The sequence below is a fragment of the Oncorhynchus mykiss genome, chromosome 1 (assembly GCF_057628025.1).
Source record: "Oncorhynchus mykiss isolate SJ-2025 chromosome 1, ASM5762802v1, whole genome shotgun sequence".
NCBI lineage: Eukaryota > Metazoa > Chordata > Actinopteri > Salmoniformes > Salmonidae > Oncorhynchus > Oncorhynchus mykiss.
In genome coordinates, this window is record NC_143022.1 from 47691089 (window position 1) to 47706178 (window position 15090).

General features: G+C 42.5%; 1 long non-coding RNA gene across 1 annotated transcript in view; it reads left to right on the plus strand.

The window, feature by feature from the left end:
• Positions 1–15090, plus strand: part of LOC149985523 (uncharacterized) — a 509038-nt gene that overhangs the window by 426414 nt on the left and 67534 nt on the right. The window lies entirely within an intron of this gene.

The following is a 15090-nucleotide window of genomic DNA, read 5'->3' on the forward strand; positions in this document are numbered from 1 at the left end:
TATTATTTAAGCCTAAAAGGCTCATAACTAATAACTAACTGTCAGCTCTGAGATGCCCAACATCCCGACCCCTTCCACTTTGGGCAGCAGCAGGGTGTGGCAGGAGTACCCCAGGACTGACTCCTCTCCCTGTCACCCCAGCTTCAGCAGAGGGACTGCTTCTTGTGCTTTTCCACCCAGCTCACAGGACAACGAGGTGTCGCAGCAGTCTAATATCAGAGCCCAAATTGCCAAGATCGAGCAGTTCCTGTGCTCCGAGAGGTTGAGACTCCGCAAGAGACTCAAAAATGGAGGAGAGTGAAACTACGCAGTTATAAAGAAGTACGAGAGTAGATTTCATTCATTTATCGATCATTACATTCCACAAGTTCACTTGTTCAAACTATCAAATGTTCTGTTGTTGAGATTTGAAAACTACTCCCAAGACAGGAAGGCATAGCTTGAGTATTTTCGGTGGTTCCCTGTATTTATTTTCGGATATATGCAGTCTGTTATTTACCTACAGTTCAGTCAATTAAAAGTAGCCTAATTCTTTGTACCTGACATGTTTTAGTTGTATCGTTATAGACTTCAAAAGGGTCGTCAGCAGTCTTACGTTGCAATATGGACACACTGAAATAGATAAACAAAGTAGGAAGAACATTGCTTGGTCTAATTGTTTCCAAGCTCATTAACTCTTAATTACTCTACAGCCAATCTGGCAGTGTCTCAGAGGGAATTTAATGGAGAAAACACCACTCATTTCCAGCAGGAGCAGGACCACTGGGCAACTGTAACTTGAGTTAATTGGAATACACAAGTTACAAGAATCAATTAGTGCACATTAACCCAAATTAACAAATGCAAATGAGCTTCTCATTAAGTTTATGTCCCCCCTGTAAGGAAGCAGTAGAGACCAGATAGACACATGTTAGGGCGATACAGTATGTTGCTCACAGGCCTCACCGGTCAAGATTAACAAGTGCATATTCTATTCCGACTAACAGCGGGTGTAGAGAGCAGTGTTGAGAATAAAGAACGAGTCTTTAACCACAACACTTCTACTATTTGTAACCATGGATAATTACTATGCTGTAAATTGGCTATTGGGGTGATCACTTTGAAATGGATGCCAGAAGATGCTGTCAAATTGACTCGATCTAATCGAAACGCAGCAGAAATGTGTTACAATTCTGCCCATTTCCAATTTTTACAACTACAGAACCCCGGAAGATACCAAGGGAAATTGAATAGCTTTTCAGCCAGTTACCCGTACGAATACAAGTAAAATGCCAATTATTGTTTTGCTCCTACGGATGCTCAGTAGGCTTACCACTCAAGATGTATTCCACAAGAGAATTCCTCACACAGCACAAATAAGAAGACTCCACACACCTTCGACAGTAGCACAAGGTCTCTCCGAGGTCCATCTTACTACACTTACTCATCATGAACATGTCAAAATGTTAATGCCTTCATAAAGAAGTCTTATGTGTTTGAGTGTCTCAGCCAGTGTTGGTGACCCCTGTCCTGAAACGGAGGGTGGGATATGGGGCAATATGGAGAGGGTAATATGAATACACAGCCAGGATTATGAAGCGGTGGTCCTTTTGAAACAGTCAATTACACTTGAGCGCGGGAGGGCGCCCCGGTGTTAATTACCAGTTGGTTTTTATACAGTGTGTAAATAAAGAGGCTGCTGACATTCACATTCCATCACTGTGTCCTCACTGAGTGCCGAGCGAATTAGCCAGGCCCTTTCTTCTGCTCTTCTCTGCATGCTCCACTGGGTCGTGTGCTTTCCGCTAACATTAGAATAACACTGTTGAGGAAGGTGCCTCTCTCTGGGAACACGGCGCCCTGTTCAAAATCATGTCAACATAGTCTTCTTTCGCTGTGGGGTTGTGTGAATCATAGACCTCAATGAATTACAATTTGTTTTATTAAGCACTTCCTGTCTTATTGTTTGAATGTCTCAGCTGTGCTATTGTTAATCTTTTCTCTCTCTCTCTTTTTTTTTTTAGATCCGATAGACAATGCTGTTCATCATGGGTGAGTGTGTGAGCGATGATTACTGCCAGAGTATGAAAAACAAAGTTGCGTAAAATACTAGAAGACCTTGACGTTCTTAACGTATGCTCCACATACTGTAGGTGATGAGCCTTGAAGAACCGAACAAACACCTCACATCTTTATGGTTTGAGTCAAGCTTTGAGTTTGCTTCTGATTTACATCCCCGGATCAATTGAATTGAAAGTCTTTATAGGTGGGGAAAACATTTTATTTGCCCATTTTCTGCAACCGTCAACCAAACGGATCCCTCGGAATGCTCAGCACTTTGTGGAATATCCCGAGGTTATAGAGCTTGTTTTTTTGTCACGTTATGCCTCTTTACTTCAAAAGCCATCACAATAAATCTAACCAGGAAGTCTTATTAAATTGAGAAGAAAATGTCCTTTTAAGAAAGCTTGAGTGCAATCCTGGCACTCTGTGTGCACTGCCTCGTGAAGTGAAATACTGCAGCTGCTGGTCTATAAAATACTTCCGGTACATGAGCACATTATACTGGGCTGATTTTACTCTGGACCCCCCCATAGTGCCTCTGTAGAGAAACCAGAGTTTTTTTAGAAAAGCATTGCCCACATAAGAGTGTTATGGCAATCCAATGAAAACATAAACCAAAGATGTGTATTTAAAGTAAGAAGGGATCTAGTGTTTGATTATATTTTCAATAGTTTTAAAGATCAAACAAGCTTGAACTTTTTGCATTCATTTTACACATCGACTTTGTAGCATTTATACACTTCAGTATTGTTACAACAATTATACAGCCTCTGCAATTAATAGCTGTACTAAAACTCACGACTTAACAATGAATAACCGACCTTACCTTTGCTTGCAAGGTTTAAGATGAACGACTACGCTCTTGGTCTCCCTGTGTGCATGTGTGCCGCTGTGAAGCACTTCTGTTCAGGCCCTCTCGTCTTACCCCGGGTCTGGAGCACAGAGAAGATAATCTTAGGCCGCCCCCCCCCCCCCCCCCCCCCCGCTGTCAAAGGTCACCAGGGTTTGAAGTTCATCCTTTATATCAGTTATGCTCTTAAGTAAGCTCCGCCCCCTTGTCTCTTCGCGGTCTCACTTTTTGCCGTCAGTTATCAGTCTTCAACTGATGAAATATCCCCGGTGCAAATCCTGCTGGTGAGAGACATGGAATTAAGGCTAACACTCTTTGGACGGTTCCTCTGATTGAATTATACACGTCAAAGGCCACCATGCCAGCGCCACACGCGCGTTTGATTTGAGCAAGGTTGAGAACATCACATGGGGACATCCTCCTCCCACGGCTAGGAGGTACAGTGTGTCACCCTATATGTCTGTATGAATAACTCTGACTGTGTGGAGCTCCATAAAGGATGAACTGTTTCAGCTGTGATTGGGGGAGGAACCGGAGCCGGGCCTTAAACAGTATGCCGTCTTGCATTGAGCCGCGTCGCCATTGAGGTGTCAGCCCATAAGTCTCCAACAGCAGGACGCAGCAGCCAAATGATGGAGAACACTTCTTCACTCCAGGGGATCTTGTAAAACTGTCATGCCCCTTAGCCTCTCCTCCTTGTCTGGGCCTCAACCTCAGCCTGCACTACTCTCTTCCTAAATCACGACTATATAATAGCACGCCAACATCCAGTAAAGGGCAAATGTGTTTAGTTAGCAACTTGTAGAATCGCTAAGAGAAGCCGTGTTTCTGTTGTTCACTAAGTAGTGGTGTTCTGTTTATTTAACGGTGAAACATGGATGGAGATCAGAGCTACATTTTGTCCTGTTTAATGTTTCAAAGGGCTAAAATATGTGTGGAATACTGTACAACAACCAATGTCCTCTGTAACCATGTCAATGCTAGTTTATGACAGGATCAATAAGGTGTTGTTTAAAGTTACAGTAGACCTACTGTGTGTGGGCGTTCCTGTGTTCAGAATTCACTGTGTTACTCAATACTGCTTTTCTCCACGATATTTTCCACTGCAACGATTTTCCACGTCAAATGAAAATACTGTTATAGAATGCGCTCTGAACTCTGCTTATAACCTGAAGAAACTTAAGATTGAAACTTCTGCTTGATGTTTTTAGATCCACCTTATAGGGAATGTTCCGTGCTCTTGCTGTATTCAACACATCACAAAGTATTGTAACTCTGATTTAACCTGGTATTATTTGATATATTTACACTTACGAACTGTCTTTCCTTTATTCCTTATAGGGTATCTGCTTACTTTAGCAGCCAACCAGAGAACCTCCTGATGAGGCTTCAATGACATGCTCCATTACTCTTACCAAGCGACCCTTGACTTCACCTCCCTGATGAATGTAGCCTCTGACTTGGGGAGTGTTGATGCCAGGTTAGCTGTCCCTTTTTCCTCTCTCTCTCTCTAACTCTGTTTTTTTTGTGTGAATCTTGGTGCAGGGTCTTCAGTGATACGACAATATTATATGAGACGGAAAAGGACGTTATGAGATGACAGATGTTATGGAGCGTGTTATTTGAGGTTTGGTCTCTTTCTCGCTCATAAATCTGTTTAGAAGGGAGCTGTCGCGCAGGCACTCATACATCCTCCAACTGGGTCACATTATTACCACTCAATTAGTAGATCCAGTCTCAGTTTTCAGCACTGTGGCCCTTCACCCTGGTTCCCACTGGCCAGAGAAGAGCTCATCAGAGAAGGCTACGTCTGGGTGAGCTGCTGGTATGCTGGAGGGAGAAGCCCCAGATATAGGCAGCTCAGTGAAAGTATAGAGGATAGGCCATCCAAGAGGGGCTCAGTAGAGAGGAACCAGTGCCTGGAGCAGGTGCTTTCCATCGCGGTCTTCCTCTATGTTCATAGGCATCTGTAGGCACATAAAAACACCAGGCTGACAGTCCCTGTCCATCCCTTAGCCCTCATCCAATCATGGGGATGCCCCTTAATGTCTTTGTCGTTGTTTTTTTTTAATAATGCTAACTGACTTTGTGTCTGGAAGGATGTTCTTTGGAAGGACAGTCTCTCTGATCTACCCACTTCCTTGTTTTGTCATGCCGCTCAGGGTAGATGATTTGTTTCTTTCTCGATTATTGAGTTCCTTGGGATAACACGTAGATGTGTGGATGAAGTCTGTGAGGCAACTTTCCGGGAAACAATGATCAGATCTGATCAATGAGCTTCAGATTGATGATGTAGCGTTCAGTGTCTAATGACCTGTCCGATTGGAGGAAAAATGGGGTCAAAGGTCTTCAGATTGATGTCGGTGGAGTTCCTGGTGCCACTGTGTGTTCTATTCCTCAGCAGGGATAAGCAACGTTTATTTATTTAGTGTGTTCTGTACAGTATAACCATCGGAACTCGAGTTTTGGCATGTCTTCCAAGAAGACGTGCATATCACCAAGAGTCGATAGTGTGATCATTTTGGTGGGAACATAAAAAAAAAATAATTAAATAAAAAAAGCTCCACTACATTAGAATGTTATTACAATACCTGCAATAATGTAACGTTGTATAGAACACAAATGTAATACAAATATGACATATGTCGCACATTTAATAGACATTGCACACCACAACACAACATCATCACGTGTCACTTCATTAATTATTAAATTGAGGAATGTGCATGACTCTTTATCTTCATCTCGAGAGCAAGGGCCAAGACACAGCAGGAATTCAGATGATTTAGCAGAGTTTGACCCAATCGCTCTCTCACATGCACTACAATGGCAGAGTCCAGTGATGGATGGCCTTCATGTCACTGAGGAGTGTTTAGTTAGTGGGTACTCACTGCCTCACAGCCACGGTCCAGGAGTGAGCTAAATTTACACTGATAGTGGCTGAAGCGGCACTGCTAAAACGTCATGCCCCAGAGCAATGACTGATGATCAGGATGTCAAATCTGCCAATAACACAAAAAGAATATCAAAAAATGATGTTAGAATATGTCACGCCCTGACCTTAGTTATCTTTGTTTTCTTTATTATTTTGGTTAGGTCAGGGTGTGACGAGGGTGGTATGTGTGTTTTTGGCTTGTCTAGGGTTTTGGTATTGTCTAGGTAAATTGTAGGTCTATGGTGGCCTGAATTGGTTCCCAATCAGAGACAGCTGTTTATCGTTGTCTCTGATTGGGGATCCTATTTAGGTTGCCATTTTCCTTTTTGGTTTTGTGGGTTATTGTCTATGTGTAGTTGCATGTCAGCACTCGTTATTATTAGCGTCACGGTCGTTTTTGTTATTTTATTAGTTTGTTTAGTGTTTCTTCGTGTTCATTGTAAATAAAGGAGAATGTATTCAAATCAGGCTGCGCCTTGGTCTCATGGTTACGACGAACGTGACAGAATATTACATTATTCTGGAAAATGTCTAACTTTTCTTTAGGAATCTGTGATGCATATGGTAGGCCTACTTGGAACTTGAGTGATGTTCTTTCTACTTCCATGTTTTTGTCGTGGTAAGGCCCTGCATTTAGGCTACTGTAGGCCATGTGAAACTGTAGTGACCAGCCAGTGAACCCAGTGGCAGACACAGACTAGACTTCATGTTTACTGTGCTCTTCTTAGTTTTCCTGCCAAACGTTCTAGGCAGAAAGGTAATCTTGTTTCGCCCGACTCCCCATTAGTAACTACTGGAGTATGTGCCTCATGGACAGGTGACAAGGACGTGATGTTTAGGGAACAGAACACAACCTTGAATGTGGCTTCCACATCCCTACTTATATTACCACGACTCATGACTCACTCACCACCCAGCAATGAGGATAGATCAAAATTGAGACCATCATCAAGTGACACTTCATTATCTCCCAGCTCTGGTGAGTCAGAGGAATCAAAACAGCCAGGCAGTGGCGTGACCAAAACAAGCTAGTACACCAACGAACGCTTGTCCTTGGGTGATGCTTTTCTCAATTTGAAACACTGTAACATTGTGACCTTTTTATCAAAGCAATTCGTTCTCCATTCACTATCAGCAGAGTTGGATCCCGTCGCTGACACCAACCGTCTGACGTGCTCTTCATTTTAAGAGTTCAGTACCGTGGATTTGGCAGCAGATCAGAACTGCTCTGTTATTTGTAAGACTTTGATTCCTACTATACTGATGCTGTGGCGTTCTTATACACAGAGATAAGTAAGTTTGAAAAAAATGGGCAGACCAAACATCATTTCTTCTGTCTGTTGAACCCCAGCCAGCCCTTCTCCACTTTCTCCTCCTCACAAACCATAGAGAGTAGAGACTGAACAGTTTCAACTCAAAGGATTGCTAGTGTGTTGTTAGGAGGTAGAACTCACCGTTTTATACTACTTGGGACTTTCCTTTAGGTATTGCACATTACTTGTCGAGCAATACCTATGAGGCATTTACAAAGAGGCAATGTAGTCTGGAAATTGTTTATAAAGGCTGTTATAGGGAGCCATAAGCAGTTGCAACGGCTTATAGTAATTCATATAGTTCACAATGGATGTTATTGAAGTTTTGTATGTCCTACAGTACACAGGTAGACATTGTGTGAACGTGTTATATACAGCGGGTTCATAGGAACTATTACCAAAACGACTCCTTATGAATCCTTATCACTGCATTTCTAAATAGTCCTATTGGTATGTTTCTGTAGTTTCCAGGCATAGTTCAGTGTAGTGTTTTTGACATGAATTCAAGTTAGTCTGACTTGCAGCATACCAAGGCGCATGAATTAATGGTGCTGCAGCTGGCGGTACCTCTCTAGCTGATACGGCGCTCAGTGCCTCAGTCTCCCTGTGTTTAGGTAATGTTGGACGGCTTCCAACATCCGCTCAAATAGCTGAACATTTCCCCGTTCAGCCTTTTGAAGAGTTGCCAGTGTTTTTAAGATACTCAAGTCTCACACAAGTTTCGGGCCTTTGCCTTATCAACTGCACTGCCCAAATCCATCACCACCTGCACGTCCAGTACCACCTGTTATTCTTAGAGCCTCCTCTTTCTGGTTGTAAATCAAACTCCCACACGCTACATTATTATTTCTGACCAGACTGCGAGCTCCGTCTGTAGCTTTTCCGTGGAGGTGGGCCCAGTTTAGTCTTGTTGTCATTTGCATTAAGGTGATAAAAAATAGGATTAAATGTAACTTTTTCTCTCCCTCTCTGAGAGTCCCATGTTGCTCCTCCAATATAATCAGCGAAGGTTTGTTACAGTGACTACAGTAGCTAGTATGGTTTGTGTTTTTGTTATACATTTTTTTGTATAGCATTGAGTTAACTGAATGGCGGTACAGATATAGCTTAGTCAGTCCTCTGTAGCAGTTAGTAAACAATGGGCATTGTGGAGCACCAGCCCCAAGGCCACCTCTCTCTCTCTCTACTGGACCTTAGTAATAATGACTGTATCAGTCTACTATCCCCAGAGAGAGAGACGTCCCAAAGAGGCTCTTTCTCATCCAACACCTGTGTAGTTTTTATGTCGTTCTGCATGTGGCCATGCTGTGCTGATGTGAACTGACCTCGGTGGTATCCGCAGATAGTGTAGAAGGGAGTGAGCAAGGGCCTTAACGGCACCAGTACGAGTACGAGAGAGTGCCTGATTATTTATGCTGAGCATGTGAACAGAGGGACATTGTTTTGAAGCAGACTTTGGGTGGTTTCAAAAGCGAGTAGCCTAGCTTTGAGCCAGTAAACGAAAGGTCGCTGGATTCAAATCCCGGAGCCGGCAAGGTGGAAAAATCTGCCGTTCTGCCCTTGAGCAAGGAAGTTAACCCCCAAAAACAACCGCTCCCTGGGCGCCGATGATGTGGATATCGATTAAGGCAGCCTCCCCCGTACCTCTCTGAGAGGGGTTGGGTTAAATGCGGAAGACACATTTCGGTTGAATGTATTCAGTGGTACAACTGACTAGGTATCCCCTTCCCAGTTAATGTAGTTCACTGAAGACGAAAGCTGATTATAGAAGACAGTGATTTATTTGAAAAAGGGTTTTGTGTTATCTGTCAGTTGTAACATCTGTACAGGTTGTTGCAGACTGCTCTCAACAGCTGTCCTCTGCACTCCATTGAAGTGAGGCCATGTTCTCTCCATGTTTACAATAATTTGTCGCTTCAAGTGCTGTCTGTTTGCTCAAGGCGCCAGAAGCATATTCAAACTTGAGTGTTCTCTGCCATGGATTAAAAGCAGAATTTCTCATTTTCTCTAAGGCCTCTCAGTGGACTTAGGCCACAGATGAATCAAACGACTGAAAGTCGACTGGGGCTATCAATTAGTGCAGAGCAAATGAAGTGGCCCAATGTTCTACCTTGAAGTCCATCATTCTCGAAGGAACTGAAGGGTGTGGAAAAACAAAATATTTTCTGGGTCAGCTGGATCACTGTGTTTCTTGAGACTGGAAAGCACTTGGGTAAAAGTCTGTCAGGTTTTATTTGAAGATCATTTGTTGTTTGTAGAGTAAAAATGCATTGTATGGCCCTGGGAGCTATTACTCCTCTTTGCTATTTTTAAGAAATGCCAGATTGGACATCTACAGAATGCCTAGGAGATCCTCTGGGATAGGAAAACCTTTGATACATTTTTTTTTTAAATATAGTGAAAGGGTGTATGTGTGTGAGAGAGAGAGAGAGAGAGAGAAAGAGAGAGAGAGATCTTCGTTGTCAAGGTGGGGTATTATGTCTCAGTCCTTATCGGACATCTAAAGAATGATCATGATTAGTCGGCCCATTGATCAGAACACAAAGGACAAAAAGATGTTCATCAGAGTCCAGTTGTTGCATTCATGTTTTAAACAATAAGTATGTAGTTATTGCTAGAAATCAATCAAATATGAAGCATTATAGCATTAAGCTGTGAAACCATAAGGGACCGGGGACCAAGCCCTGCTGCACACTGCTAGAACGAACAGCAGTTTGAATTGTCTCATAGCTCTGTCTTTATTTCCCCAGCCTCAGACGACTCAGCCCTCCAATCTTATTTCCAACTCCCCTGTTGATGGTAAGATAAAGGACTTTGACACAGTGACTCTTCCCGACATGACAGGCTTTTTTTTCTCTCTTGCCTTCTTCCCCGAGTTTAAGAGTTGAAACGTGGGTCAGCAGCTTTTAGCAGAACCCCAGACTAGAATTCCAGATGGTGGAGTCAGAAACTATCTCAGCTCATCAATTTAACGGAGTGCTGCTGCATATATCTACGCTTGCTTCGGGCCAAAGCTTCCGGCCACACCATGGCCCCAACGGAACAAATTGAGACATATCTTGTCTAATTGGTTACATGATGACCACTATGTACCCTACAAGGAAGCTGTCGATGGTGAAATGATGCTGAGTGCATATTTCCGTTAGGAATCCCAAACTCTGACACGTCATCCTACGGTATTGACTGACCAAATGTCCATCTAGGCCTATGGCAGTTTTCCAGTGTATTACTGAACATTCTTCTATACCAAGAGGAAAGTTGACACCATGTTTAAAAAAAATGATCAGGGAAATATTCCCTGCAAGAACATTTCTGGAATGTAACAAATTGAGGCAGTTACTGAGAATCTACTTTTATTTCCATGTAAACAGAGATGGTGGCCATTTTGAGTTCACTTTCATTCATGTCTACTGTTTGTGTCAGTGTTGCCATGAGCACTGAGGGGTTGGCAAGATCGGAAGCAGTGGAGATAGATCAAAAACAAGGACTACATAAAATACGTGTGATTAAATGCAACAACACATTGGGGTCTATTCAGGGCCGGCGCTAGCCTTTTGGGGACCCTAAGCAACATTTGGTTGGGGGGCTCCCCCACCTCGCGTGAAAACATTTAATGGCCCCCTCTTGACTGTGGAGAGAAAAATGTAACGTTCGTTTCCTGCCTAGAACACGCATTGGTTCTATTGGTAACATTACCAAACATATGTTTCTTTATAAATATGTTTCTTCATTAACATGCTTAGTTTCTCCCAAAGTTGTTGTTCCAGCAACGGCTGATTTAGCTATCACGACTGCACGCCTAATCTCAGTTTTTGCAATTTTTTTTGCAAAACATACATCCAGCATTGTTCAAATCCATTTCATGCGCTAGCCTACCATCACTCTCAAAAAGCCCTTGTTTCCAATGTTTTCTATGCTATAAGCACTTTTCACAAAAATCTCTGTTTTTCTAGGAAAAGCAGTGAGTCACTAACTCTAACCACACAAACACTATGCTGTGTTTAGTTTTCTCTCTGTGTGTTGCTGTGTGTTTTGATGGAACTCTGATCCAGCATTCTGCTCTGTCCCCCAGCCTCCAGCAGGCTAAAGCTGGGTCACCCCGGCTATTTATTACTGAGCTCAGTAAACTCACTGAGGAATACCAACCATACAGACACGGGGCCTGACAGATTCCTGGGTCTCTGCCTTGTTTTACAGTTGGACACTGCTTGTTGGGAGTTATGATGAGTGAGGAACACAGCGTGTGTGGGTGTGATGTGTGTTTGTTTATATGGGCAAGCGTCCTTGTTTGTGGGCGTACAGAATAGGCTTCACTCCCAGGTGAAGATGGCCACTAGTGGATTCCTATTCTCTCCCTTACTAAACATCTTGGATTGGATTACAGCAGAGACGGGGTTGAAAAGGGGAGTTGGTGCACTGTCACAGAAGGGAAAGTAGCCTACTATTTTTGTTGAAGCTGAATGTGCGTGATTTGGCAAAAGTTAATGTGATGTCCTTACAAGTCATTACTTTCTGTATCCACTTTTTCACTTTGCTGGTTTACAACGCATATTATAGACAAGGATCTGATCATTCCTCTGGGACTTAAAATGCATCCATTTAACTTTCCTGAAATGTACAATTCCTGAAATTCTTAACTAGCCGAGATAGGGTCGGGGTCATGATCACTCATCGTTGCAGAAAGTGTCTTTTCGTTGCTCTCAGGGGTCGGGATGGTTTGCCCCATAATATGGCCGCTGTCTTCTTAACTATAAAAGCGCCTACATATTTTATCATAAAAGCGTCAGCGGAGGTCATAATTGGTAATGGCTGCAAATTGACACTGTCTGTCAAGCAATAACACTTTTTATTTTAAAAACTTTTTATAACACAAATAAATGGTTTAATGCCCCCAAAATAAGCATATATTAGAAATAAAATGACATTTATAGCAAGTTGGATGTTTGAAAATAAATGTTTTTGTATGGTTTTCATGTTTTGAAAAGTTATTTTGATAAATTTGATCCATAGCCACTTTTCATGGACATTTTTCTGGTATTCATTCAAAGTGTTGGATTTCTGTGATACTCAGAGGCTGAGAAATTGTCGATTGAGCTAATCTGACATACATGTACCAGTACCACCTAAAATGGCCACCGATATAGGCAAAATGAGCTCATCTGCCACGACACAACACAACACAATACATCAATTGCACTATAGCGGTGACAAGTGGTGCCCACAAACTGTTAGGGCATACATAAAGCTGTCCCAACAGCAGTCCTAACATCAAACCCCTGCTACACCTGGCTATCAGCGGAGCCTTGTCTGGCAGCAACAGTTCATTGAGCCTCATTTATTGCCTTTCAAAAAAACATAGCTGATATGTCTGACTTGGTTAAACAAATGTGGTTTCTAATGACAATTGAGATGTACAAACTATGGCATTAGGGGACGAGAAGCGGATTAGAGGCAATCTGTAATTCCGATTAAGACATTAATGAGCGAGCTAGGACGGACGCTGTCAATATAACTATTTGTTTAGTTTAGCACTTATGAAATGTAAGGCAACAGAATTCAGAACATGGGACGTTCTTACAGTGTTCTCCCTGTACACCAAGTCAGAACCGAAGGATAAATAAAGGGGGCATGTAAGCAGACAATGAAAGTTCTTACAATATTCGATGATTACATTTCTCTAAAACAGGCTATAGGCTACATGTGCACCACCAAGTCAGAATAGTAGGTGAAATGAAGAGAGGTAAATATAGCAAATTATTAGGGTGAGGCATGTGGGCTCCTAACATCTTACTACTTACTTTCTTAGCTACAGGATACATATCTCCCTGGCATATTACAACATTTATGCAGCAGCATACAATACATTTTGGACTCACCTTGTTGTGCTCACTTGAACAGGAAGGTGGCGCGGCAGTCCTTCGTGGGCAACTTTTGTCATCAAAGCCTGGTATTCTCTGGATTTATGGTGCTATCAAGACAACTGGGAACTCCGGAAAAAAACAAGATCGAATCATGATGACGTCATTGATCTTCAGGTCGTAGCTCTAGAAAAAAGGCTGGATTTACAATTCCTAGTTGGATGACCTTTCAAAACCTATTTTCCCAGTCGGAGCGTGTTATTTCCTGACTTCCCAGTTGTCTTGAACTCGCTGAAGTCACGTCTTCGCAGTTCCTAGTTAACAGTTGTTTTGAGCACAGCACAAATCATGCTTCATTGACAGCATGGCCAATGTTGAATGTTTATCATTTTAAACTTGGAAACAAGCCCCTTCATCCCAGATTTGGGACCACACAGCCACTCTCACTGATTCCTTCCAAACCACTCGTTGTTGAATTTACGATTTCCAACTTGTTATGTAATGTTTATGGCCAATGGCCGATGAGCACCAATACGTTTTATCTATCATTTCTCTTCGTTATTTCTCTTCATATGAGAAGGATTAAAAATGATTTTCCAGTAAATTGTCGACTTGATTCATGATGATGACTGCTAGCTAAGATTTTGAAAGTATGATGTTGACATGATCAGTCCTTTGCCTTAATGACAGCTTTGCAAACTCTTGGCATTTTCTCAACCAGCTTCATGAGGTAGTCACCTGGAATCCATGCTGACTTGCCTAGTTATATAAAGGTTAAATAAAATAATAAAAAATAATAAAAAATGCTTTTCCAACAGTCTTGAAGGAGTTCCCACATGTGCTGAGCACTTGTTGGCTGCTTTTCATTCACTCCGCGGTCCAACTCATCCCAAATCATCTCAATTGGGTTGAGGTCAGACAATTGTGGAGGCCAGGTCATCTGATGCAGCACTCCATCACTCTCCTTCTTGGTCAAATAGCCAATACACAGCCTGGAGGTGTGTTTTGGGTCATTGTCCTGTTGAAAAACAAATGATAGTCCCAATAAGCGCAAACCAGATGGGATAGTGTATCGCTGCAGAATGATGGGCTACTGTATAGCTGCTCTGTGCCAAATGTTGTGCTTGTATCACAAAGTGCACTACGGAGTCAAAGTTTTCAGTTCAGCCACACAACACTTTTTTGTTGTAATTTTTACCCACTTTTTCTCCGCAATTTCGTGATATCCAATTAAGATCCAATTGTAATTTTGTCTCGTCGCAGCAACTCCCCAACCGGCTCCAGAGAGGGGAAGGTAGAGTCATGCGTCCCCCGGAAACATGACCCGCCAAGCCGCGCTTATTAACACCCGCTCGCTTAAACCCAGAAGCCAGCTGCGCCAATTTGTTGGGAAGAAACACCATTCAACTGAAAACCGCAGTCAGCCTGCAGGCCCTAAAACATACAACGCTGGGTCAATTGTGTGCCACCCTATTGGACTCCCGGTCACCGCCGGTTGTAATGCGGCAACACTGCGATGCCATGCCTTAGACCGCTGCACCACTCGGGAGGTCCTACACACACCACTTTTATACAAAAGAGAGACATTTTTCCAAACGGACCCATTGCCGCTTTTAGAGTTAATTTTGCAACCTGTGGATGGGTTTTGCGCGGCCCCTTTTTAGTAGGCTATAAGAAGATAAGACCTGGCCATATAGACTATTCTCTATTCGAAACGGAATTATCCGTGCTGAAGTATGCTAGAGACACATTAATCATCTTGTGAAGTTTTGTCTAGTTCCCTACCACAGCGGCTGCCATCATCAGATGCATGGTAACATTGGTAGGACAGCCTAATTAAATAGCCTTCCAAATCCTATCGCTGTTACAGTGGGAGCATAGAGAAGATGTTGGAGTCTTTCCGAATGCGCAAAATGTATTTATGGATTGAAAGTAGAGAGGTAGGCTAGGCCTACTTGTTTTGTCTTTCAGAATATTTAAATGTTTAAAAAATATATATATAACTAATAAATAATGCATTTCAATGTGTTGCCTTGTCATAGCGCCATAACACGTAATTTACACTGGAAGATCATTTGAAATGTATTCATA